The sequence below is a fragment of the Cryptomeria japonica genome, chromosome 9 (assembly GCF_030272615.1).
Source record: "Cryptomeria japonica chromosome 9, Sugi_1.0, whole genome shotgun sequence".
Taxonomy (NCBI): domain Eukaryota; kingdom Viridiplantae; phylum Streptophyta; class Pinopsida; order Cupressales; family Cupressaceae; genus Cryptomeria; species Cryptomeria japonica.
This window is the reverse complement of record NC_081413.1, coordinates 253,994,590-254,006,502: the sequence shown is the minus strand read 5'-3', so window position 1 is coordinate 254,006,502 and position 11,913 is coordinate 253,994,590.

Sequence of the window (11,913 nt, the reverse complement as noted above, 5' to 3'; positions counted from 1 at the left end):
TCCTTGGTTTGATAGTCATCATTTACCTTATTGATGACCAATTGGGAATCTCCATAGACCTGTAACTTTGTGATCTTCCACTCTACTGCGACCTTGATTCTTGTGACCAGAGCTTCATACTCAGCTATGTTGTTTGTGCAAGGGAACGTTAATTTGTAAGATCTTGGGATGGTGTGTCCTTGTGGGGTGACAAATAGGATGTCAAACCTGGTCCATGTTGTGTGCATGATCCATCAAAGTACAAGACCCATGGCTGTGTTGTGACTATTAGGACATCTGTGTGAAAATTCAATATGCAACGGATGATTGTCTTGTAATGGTGACTCAACCAACTGATCTTCCATTACTTGACCTTTGATTGCCCTTTTGTCTTTGAATTGGATGTCAAACTCGCTCAAAATCATCACCCATTTAACTACTCTTCCTGTTAAAGTAGCCTTGTTGAGTAAATACTTCAATGCGTCTATTTTTGTTATAAGCTTGATTGTGTGAGCTAACATGTAATGCCACAACTTTTGGGAAGCGAACACCACCGCTAAACAAGCCTTTTCAATGAACGTGTAGTTGAGCTCATATCCATTTAATGTTTTGTTGATGTAGTAAATTGCTCCTTCCTTGCTTATCGAATCTTCTTGTGCTAACAAGGCTCCTTAAGATACCTTTGTAGCTAATATGTAGAGAAGCAGAGGTTTATCGGCTATTGGTGGTACCAATATAGGTGGATTCATCAGATACTGCTTTAATTGGTTGAATGATTCTTCACAATTGTCCTCCCATCTAAAAGGAACATTTTTGTGGAGTAGATGAGTGAAAGGGAGGCACTTGTTGGACAATTGAGTGATGAATCTTTTGATGGATTGTATCCATCCCTAGAGAGATCTCAACTGGTTGATATTTATAGTAGGTGACATCTCCATAATTGCTTGTACTTTTGTGGGATCCACCTCGATGCCCTTTCCAACACTATGTATCCCAAGAGTTTGCCTGATGTTACTTCGAACACACATGTTTTGGATTTAGTCGCACATTGAATTGTTCTATGCGCTAAAAGATTTTGTCAAGAATCTTTAAATGTCCTTCTCTTGTGAATGATTTGGCTAACAGATCATCTACATAACCTTCCATGAATGTGTGCATCATGTCATGCAAAATGGTGGTCATTGTTTGTTGATAGGTCACTCTTGCATTCTTTAAGCCAAAAGGCATGACATTCCATCAGTAGGTACCCCATGGACATGTAATTGTTGTTTTATCTTGGTCTTCTGGTGTTATTTTGATTTCATTATAGCCTGAGAAACCATCCATAAAGGATAACATGGCATGCCCTACTGTTAAATCCACAATTGTGTTGATGTTGAGTAAAGGAAAATCATCCTTAGGGAAAGCCTTATTCAGATCTCTAAAGTCGGTGCATATCTTGATGCTTTTGTCTAGTTTTGAAATAGGTACTATGTTGGAGATCCACTCCGCATAGTCGATTGGTCAGATGAAACTGACATGTAGTAGTTTCTTTAGTTCTGCTTTGACTAGCAGTGTCACATGTGGATTCATTTTTCTCAACTTATGTTTGATAGGTTTGGCTCTAGGAGCTATGGATAAATGGTGCATGATCAAATCTAGATCTATCCTTGGCATATCTACATATGACCAAGCAAAGTTGATTTTCTTTTCTTCGAAAAACCTTGTGAAACTGGGTTTCTCTTGATCTGTTAAGGATGTCACTAGATGTAATGTCTTTGTTGTTTCTGCAGTGCTGATATTTATGGATTTTGTTGGTTCAATCGATATCGGTGATCTCTCTTGATAATTCTCAAGAAGAGTGTCAAGTCTCTCATCCGCTAACTCCTCAAAGAGGTTTTCACTGTTGGATACGTCCTTTCTTCTTTTTTTTTGTGATATAACACTGTCATTAGATGGTTTTCACCGTTAGATCTCTTTTGTGCTTTATTTTTTTTGCAACAGAAAGACTTGGAACTCCCATAGTCGAAGACATATTAATGAGATTCACTAGTGAAGCATGTTTATGGGTTTACTGCATGGTGCAGGAGCACATAGTTTTGCTTATACTCTCCATTTTTGGTATTTTTCATGCTTAAGTGTTTGTGAGTCTTGTAATAGGTTTTGAATGTTGTTATTGGTTGTGTTTAGTCATTTCATAAGTGTTTGATCTCATTTTGTGCTTGAGAGATCAAGTTTTGCTTCTTAGGGCTTGAGTTGTCAATTTTGTGCTTCTAGGCCAAAAAGGGCTAAAAAGTGGGAAATTGCCTTATAGGCCTAGAAATGGCTGGGAAAGTTTTGGAACATTTTTTGTGAATGTTTTTAAACACTCATAAGTGTCTAGGAGGGATAGATAAGTTGGGTTGCTCAAAAATGTCATTTGGAGCAACAAAAGTTGTTTTCTTTGTTTGGAAAAGTTGTCTTTTTAAGACAAGTTTGTAAAAGAAAACCCCTATAGATGGCTGTCCATATAGGACCTCATAACTGAATCATGATGCTATAAATATTCCTCCCTTTTCTTTGTATAGGGTTGACAATTGTATTTGAAAGACATCCTCAATTAGAAATATCAAAAATTATGGCTTTTAATGGTTTTTGAATTCATTTTCTTGTGACAGTCTGTACTAGATGGTTTCCTTCCATATTGTACTTGCTAGAGATTGATTTCAATGTACATTCAAATCATTTGATGTAATAGTTTTATTGGTTTTACATTTGGAAGTTGGTTGTACAAAATAGTTTCATTTTTGCTCCTTGACTGCCTTGTCAAGGGTTTTGGTCTCCAAAATGCATCAACTTGTCTAAATCTAGGTTTGGGATCCCATGGGTGGACTTAGAAAAGTTGTATTGCACATGTATAGTGTAAATATTCCATATTTTGACCAGGATTGTTCAAGGGAAGTGCTTTTGAGTTCATGCTAGGCAAGTTGGAGATGGATTTGGCTAGCAAATGTGAACAAAGACTCAAACAAGTTTGTGCTCAAAGGTCAATTGAGTGAAAAAACCTAAGACAAAGGTCTGCACTAGTCTCCATGATGTTTTAGAGACATTTGGAGCTCCAAAACAATGTTTTCTTTACCTTGTAAATGTGTTGAGTTACAGCTGGCAGCAAGTACCCAGTTTTGGGAATTTAATGTCTTTTTGAATCCAAAGTTGGTTTATGAACATATCCATGCTTTGGAATCTTTTTACAAGTGCTATCAATGTTCTTGGAGGTTGATATATGCATTGGTGTAGTTTTCCATGAAGTTCTAACCATGCAAAGTGTAGAAAGATAGTGAATTAGCAGTGACTGTGCATATAACAGTCACTTTATTGTTGTATGGAAAATGTTTGATGTAATGTCATGCAGGACAGAGTTGGAGAATGGTTCCAAATGATGTGGCAGAGGTCCTATAAGAATTTGGAGGCTTGGTTTGTGGTTTAGAAGTGACTTCCTTTGTTTCATGCGCAAAACCCTCTTAAAACCCTACTTTCTTGCCTAAAAATGTGGACAGTCATTATACCATCTTCTCAGGAGCTAAAACCATACAAATACTTGATTTTAGACATTTTTGACACCTTCCAAGTCAGGTTTCATAGTGGTAATGGCAATCATTTCCCCATGCAAGCAAAATTCACCCAATTAGGTCTCCATGGGCTAGTAGTCTTTCAGCCCTATTTTAATTAAAAGTTGAACCCGATTGCCTCAGTGATGCTAGAACCTTCCAAACTCTTGAAGGACAGTTGAAATACACACAATGGGCCTAATTCAATCAATATTGATAGTTAAGACATCATTTTGGAGTTTGGACCTATTGTGGAGGATTTGAGTAACATTGAGGAAATAAGCTTGAGCAAGGGAGTGTAGCAACATAATAGGGTGGTTATTTGAGAAGAGGTGTGGGTGTTGAAGATTGATATTGAAAAGGCTAATTGAACACAAAATAAAAAAAGGATATCCTTTGGGTCCATTTGATTGATTAAACCAATTTAGACTCATTGAGCAACTTCTCACTCAATCTCCCTATCACTACACAAAGGTAATGGACAATGGCATCATCATCTTGAAAGATGGGTATAGTGAGAGGTTCAATTTTCTCCCAGTCAATGAGTTCAGGATATACGAAGGGTAAGGAATCATTAGGTGGATTAAGGTCTCATGTTGTAAGAGTCATGATAGAAATATTGTCAAGATTGTCAATAACAAGATCGAGATCTATGATTGCACTCTCCACGGGATTGCATGTCTCATATCAAATCTACTCGTTCTCGCTAGCATCATAGATATGTTGTGGTCCAAATTAAAATGATCTAGACCCTAAGCTTTCTCCTTCAGAAAGTGTGGGTGCATATGTTTGTATCACATCAATATCTATATCATCCCAGGACCAATTAGAGGGTGAAGGTGAATCCCTCTCCCATTCATTTGAATCTGTTTCTGAAAGAGCTTTAGTTTGAGGATTTGTGTATAGAGATTCTAAGTAGCTTCCTCCCTTTTAATAGAAACTTCTTCTTGTTTTTGTTCATACTCCTCTTCTTTCCGCTTTCGGATTGCTTCTTCTACCTCTTATTGTTGTGTTATTTATTGCTGTTGTTGTTGTCATCGTGTTGATTCTTGTTGTTTATGTTATTGTTGATTTGTTTGTTGCCTGCGAACTGGAATATCCTGACCAAATCCTAGTTCTGATTTGTCTTTAGCACTTTGAGTGGGAAGGTGTATGGGTTCTAGAATACCTTCTTTTCTTTTTCCTATAAGACCTTTTCCTGTGTATCCCATCTTTTGCATGATCCTAAACTCATTGCCATATTATTTTGTTAGGATTGTGACACTTAATGTTGTTTCTCTTGTGTCCTCTTCATTCTTGTATAACCAGTTCAAGACATCCTTGTCCTCTATTTCATCTGCTAATGTTCCTTCTTGGATAAATGCACCATCAAAGAGTTTGATGGGTTGTGAAGATTTTTTCTTGGATTTTGATGTTTGTCCATGAGACCTTGGTGAAATTGGCAACTTTGATAGACACAAGGACGATTCAAAAGAATATTCTCCCATGCCCTTATCCTTTAACTGCATATTTTTCTCAAAATTTATGGATACAGATTTGAGTCGGTTTTCACTGCTTGATGATGTGGAAGTGAGAGCTTCCATGTTGTGTGGTACTAGGAAATTTTAAACCATTTTAAGGTTATTGTAGTACTGAAAGGGATTAGAGTCTACTGATACTAATATTTCCTATCCATTGTAAGGAAATTTTTAGGCACTAGTGGTATGTAAATGGTATTGCTTGCATCTCATGGATCCAAGGATGACCGAAGAGTATTTTGTAAGACAAGTCTATGTCCAAGACTTGATAGATGGTGTCCCTCTGAATGGGTCCCAATTGAATGGGTAGTACCACCAACCCTTCTGATGATCTTTCTTCATCATCATATGCTTTTATGGTTATCTTTTTCTTGGGATCTATAGCAATTTCTGAGAAACCCAATGCACGAATAAGTTTTAAAGTACATATATTTAGGTCGGCCTCTCCATCTATTAGTACACGTTTTACTTAATGTTTATAGATTGAAACTTCAATATGGAGAGGGGTTTTATGCGGATGACTCAAAGAGACATCATCATGTTCAGAAAAGGATAGATTATGAGGCACGGTTAAATGCCCCACCATGGCTTGGAATCGATCAATATCCAATTTGTTTGGAACTGTAGTGTCTACAAGAGCTCTCTCTAGAATATCTTTTTGTGCTAGTGAAATTTTGAGTAGCTCTAATATTGATATTTGGGCCGGTGTTTTCTGTAATTTATCTACCAAACTATATTGATTTTTAGGAGGAATAGATGTTTTGGATGCATTTCCTTTTAATACATACTTGGATTGGGCCCATGTGGTCACATTTACTGGGACATGCTCTTGTTTGTCCTTGATCTTAATGACATTGATTTGGTTGTCATAAGTCGAGATGTGATTGATAATGTTGTCATAAATGTGATTGATACTGGCCCCTTTGTTGCTTGATGAAGATGATGCTCCCTTGTCATAATTAGGAAGGGGATTTTTGAATGCTTCATGATCATCGTTGGTTTTATGTTTGCCCACTATTATGTTACCTTTGTCTGGTATATCTTGAACCAAGTTCTTCAATATTTAGCAATCATTAGTCTGGTGACCCTTTCTTCGATGATACTCAAAATGATGTGCGTCATTCCACCATGATGGTTTGACTTGTGGTTCAAAATCTCTTGTGTTTGGCAATGTTATGAGTTTATTTGCCAAAATTTCTCTTGATGTCGATTCAAGTGATTTCCCCAAAGGTGTGAACTTCCTTCGATATGGTGTAGGGGTTGATTTTGGGTTATTGTTTACTGGATTGTTTGCTAGTGTAGTACCTGATAATTTCAACACTGGTTGTTCTGGTTTTACATTATGAATGTCGACTACACCATCATTGACGATGTTCTTGTTTCTTGTCCAGAATTTGGACTTGTCCGCGTTGTTGTTGGTGTTGTTGTTATTGTTGTTTTAGTTGTTTGAAAAACTGGTACCTTAGAAAATTTTAAGATTCCTCTTTTAATCAAGGCTTCTTCAATTTCCATACCATTATCGATCAATATTTGGAAGATAGGTGAACATTGCAATTGGAGTTGATAACTCATCTCGCTACATAGATTGTCAATAAAGATATCCATCTTTTCCTTTTCAAGTACTGGATGGGGATATCTCAAAAACAATCGTCTCCATCTTTGTAGAAATATCATGAATGTCTCATTATTTTTCTGTTTTGTATTGCAAAGATTGAGCATGGTTATCTCGTATTGGATATTGTAAGAGTATTGTGATACAAATTTGTTCACTATCTCCTCAAATAATCTAATGCCTGGTGTAAGATTTGATAACCAATCCATTGTTTGTTGACCTAAACATCTTGGAAATAATCTCATTAGGTAGGTGTCATTGTATGTGAATTCCAAACTCAAGGTGCAAAACTCCCTATATTAGCTTGGGGGTTAGTTTTGCCATTGTATTTGTCACACTTGGGAATTTCACAATTGGGTGGAAATGGTATCATGTTTAAGCTTCGATCAAATGGATAGGGGAAAATATCATCTAAGGAATATATCCTTATTGTTCCATGTTGCATGTCTTGCATCTGTTGTTAAAGAGCTTGGATTTGTTGTGTTAATACATTCAAGGGCTTGTTATCATTGTTCTTTAGTTCATCGTTATTATCATGGTCGTTGGTATTATAGTTGTGTTCTTGGCTCTTCTCTTGTTTCATGGTGTTGTTGTGTTAGTTGATCCATATCAAAATCTGTGGTAATCTTAATGTCTTTGCTTATTAGCATGGGAAAGTATTTTTCCTTGTCAGATTCTATGAGTTTCTACACGAGTTTTTGGAAACTAGGGTTTTGTTGGGCCTCTTGAAGTAGGTCCTCAGTTATTTCATCTTCACTAGTATCCAGATACGTGTTAAAGGGGTTTGTTCCTCGACGTCCCATGATTGGTTGTGATTGTCTTTCTTGCTCTCTACGCTTTTGAGCTCGAGTTACAACTGGCATGTGAAGGATTAGTTTGTAACTAAATAGGTGATTAATTGTTCAGGCAAATAAGCCAAGTTGATCTTTCCTCCTCTGTTGGGATGTTGTAATAATGCAGATATTTGTTGAAAGGCACGTGTTTTCAATGACTCTTCATCAAAATCAGTTACGTGATCGTGTAGATATTTATGAAAACAGTGCAAGAAGGCGTGATGCTTTAGCAAGAGTTTGTGGTTTATGTAGAGAAATTTCCTTCTCTTCAAGATTTTCTTTTGAATAAGCTTCTTTCTCTTTAAGGCGGTCTTTTGACTAAGCTTCATCCTCTTTAAGTGACGAGGGATGGTCATATGAGTGATCAAATTTGAGGTTTGTTTTGATAACAAATATTTTGTTTGGTTGATCCAAGTCTTACTAAGTCAAATAGAAGGTTCGATATTCCCTAATTGATATGAATAAGTGTGCCAAATGATCAAGGAAGTTTCCCGATGGAGGATGATAGATCCTGATATGGAAACTAGATTGATTTGACTAACTTTAATAAATAAGCTAGGTATTTGATTCTGATGTTTTTGAAAGGTGTACTTAGATCACTAGCTGAGATCACTCTAATTTTGTTGAAGAAAGTTTGTCTATGACAGTTGAATCTGAGTTGAATCTGGAAGAATGCCTAAAAGGGTATCCAAAACAGTTTTTGGATTCTACAAATTTTGCCTAGAAGTACCCACTATTTCAAATGTGCCAAAGTAAATGCGCTAGTACACTGATCAAGGGCGCTAAAAGATATGTTGAATGTGCGAACGGAAAAATCATAACCGCTAGAAAAATAATCGAATGCACTGGACATAAATGGTTAAATGTGCCACTCTACTGGATTTCCTAATTTAAAAAAAAAAAATTGATGTGATTTCTGATTTGTTGGATTTTTAGCAAGATGTTTTTATGATATTTGACAAGAACATAGCAAACACTCATGAACACAGTGGCATATTTGTCTCTAATTTAAACATGAAGTGTATGTTATCAGGGATCTTTTCAAATCTCCCTTTGTTTTCACTAGTTTGGAGCAAGAAGACACATCAATCAGACTCTCTAATCTCAAGGGTAATCAATAATACCATAGCTCACAACTTGACACTCCTTCAGCTCAAACAGCCTTGTCAAACCCTAAGGTATGCTTGTTTTTTCGCCTTTTGCCAGAATGTGAACCAAAGAGAATTGCTCCTCAATTGGCTCATTTTCTTGGGATATGTATGGTGAGTGTCTTGGGGGCGGATTAAGAGAATAAGCAAACAAGTATACCAATGAAACATTACATTAAGAGGATCTAACAAATAAAACCCTCTCAAACCATTCCATTGTTCTCTATCTCATAGGATTCCTAGAGTCATGATTTCTCTCAGATCATTGAGCATTTGACTCTTGGAATGACAAATCCAAGAATGAGTGATGCATAATAAGGTGGTCTATATGCAAAGCAACTAAGATCTATATGATGACTAACAAAGCTTACTAAGATGAGATATTATACTATGATAATGAAACTAAATATGCTATGATATGGATATTAAGCTATACTAACATGAATATGCTATGCTAATATATGAAATGCTTCTAAATATTAAAGATTATGATTAAACAAAGAGAAGCAAAGCTTAAGACTTGATGAAATAGACTATAATCTGGATGCATGAAACTTGGATGATTGATAATGAGGGAAATGAGGCCTATTTATAGAAGAAATGGGCAATTGGATGGTTAAGATTCAATTATCATAACAAGGGTTAGGATTGAAGGATCTTCAATCCATGTGATACTTTTAACCCAATCCCATGTTGACAAGTGTCAATATGAGAAGGCTTGAGAGGGGAGAGAAGAGGCATTAAATGCCTAAAGAGACATGAGGGTTACCTTAGGAGAGTTTGGTTAGGGTTGAGTTAGTGGATACCTTTTATCCAAAGGATAAAAGAATGTGCAAGAGTTAAAGGGATAACCATGGTCAAAGCAATGAATGCTTGAAGAGACCCATGGGGTAAAAGGATGGTTAAGTTAGAGGAAAGTCTCTAACCCAAGGTAGAAGGTGAATTAACCATTAATGGTTATGTAAGAGCCTTTAATGGTTTAGAAGACTTTACAGGTCAGCCATTTGAAGTCATAAAGCCTTTAATGGTTATTGAAGACTTTGGAGGTTTTTGAGAAGTGACCTTTTTCTTAAGGAATGTGCAAATGATTATGAGGGGGATTAGGCTAAATTGGAATTGATTAGAAGAATCTAGAAGGGGGTTTAGGCATGCAAGTGGATTTTGTAGGACAATGCAAGTGGGAGGAATTTTGGGATTTTCAATTAAAATAAAATCATTTATTTCAATTAAATGGTGCAACTTGCATTTGTAGGAAAATACAAGTGGGTGGGGGGTTTATAAATAAATATTGATTTATTTAAATGAGAGAGAGGATTTAATTAAATGTGGCAAAGTGGATTTAATCAAATAAACATGATTTATTTAATTAATAGAAGAACTTGGCTAGGTGAATTAAATCAAATAAATTGAATAATTTTTTTAATTTTATAGTAGAAGGGTGGAAGGGGTTAATTAATTAAATATTAATTTAATCAATAGCTGGATAGAAGAAAGGATAAATTAATTAAATATTAATTTAATTAATAGCTAGATAAATGATAATTAAACAAATATAAAATTCATTTAATTAAGTGGACAAAAATAGGTTTCTACGAAAATAAATCCAGGTCACAAGGTTTGTGGAGTTGGAAATGAAATGTTAAAGAATGGGTTAGTATATGTTTTAAGATTAATTCGGGTGCAGCTAACTTTTTATCCTCATGCAAGGAAGAAGACTAATGCATGGGGTTAGTAGATCAAAATTGAGCAAAACATACTTGTATTTTGTAACGAGATTGTGCTTTATAAAGCAAACTTGTGTTAAAAAGAATGAGTGTGTAATGAGATTGTGCTTTATAAAGTGAACTTGTGTTAAAAAGAATGAGTGTGTTTTGCTCATATATTAATATTTCCGTTTTTTTCTCAATATTGAAATAGTTTTATTCCCTAGGAATGTGATTATGCATTTTGGTGAAGCTAAAAAGATACCAAATGGGAAAAAGGTCTCATGCCACTTGCTTCAAGGTCCTCTTACAACTGATCCTTTATGTTTTATGCACTTTTTTTTACAATGTAACAAATTATTTTGTTTTATGTGAGTTAAGATAATTAAAATGTGTTGGAATTCAATTTTTTATTGTTGTATGTTTTTTGTTTGTTTAACAATTTTGGTTGTCAATTTTGTTCACTATCTTAGATTTTTTTGATAATTTGTTAATTTGTTTAAGTAATAAGAATCTAGATGTCTGTGGAGAGTCTATTTATGATCAATATGTGTTATTTATGTGATTATTATATTATTTTTGCTGTAATAAATTTTTTTATAACATATAGTCACAAGTTTCTTTATTTAGGAACAATTAAAATTTACCATGAGAAATAAAAAGCAAGGAAAACCCAAACAACTTGAAGTAGACAAGCCAAAACAAAAGGAGTTCATGAAAAGGCTACATTAAATGATAAAAGTTGGAGAATAAGGTGCATCATCAATACCAATTGATATTAATGTACAAACAAATCTTGAAACACCTTTTGAGATAATAAATGATGAATCAAATTTACCAAATGCAAGCCAAGAGCACAATCCAATCATCACACCTATAATTATTTTTAAAAGATCAAAGTATCTAATTGACATAGATCAAAATATTTTGATACCAATACCCAATAAAATTGTGGAATGCAATTGTAGAAGAATGGCTAATAAAGTATGGAAACTTTTTTGAAATCTTAAGTGAAACTGGAAGAGATGAAAATGCCTGACACTCACATCTATGAAAGGAATTTTAGGAATGTAAATCAATTGAATGATGTTGTTCCAATTTACGTTGCTAATCTAGAAAGAAGTATTGCCTATTTTCAAAATATTTAAGGATGCATGCCTCCTCAATCAACGAAGCCCATAGGGAAAGGTATAATTCAATCCATCCACCTCTTTATAGAAGGGAACCAATATTTCCATATAACATCACATGGTTCTTAACAAGATTAAGGCATATCATTGTGGTCATTCATTATCAAAGGGGGCAGTGGATAGGGATGAGATTTAGGCTACCCCTTATCATTATGCTCCAATATTAAATGCCCCAAATCAGATTCCACTAAATGTGCTAACCACCTTTCTTAACAGAGTGTCATTTTATGTGCTTCAAACTTGATTGAACCTACCACTCTTACTTCCTCTGAGAAGGCTTTGTAGTTATTCTTCAGTAATTTCTCAATATAGTTTGCCCAATTAGACAGTCCTAGATTAGCATTATCATTCACATTCGAGTATCT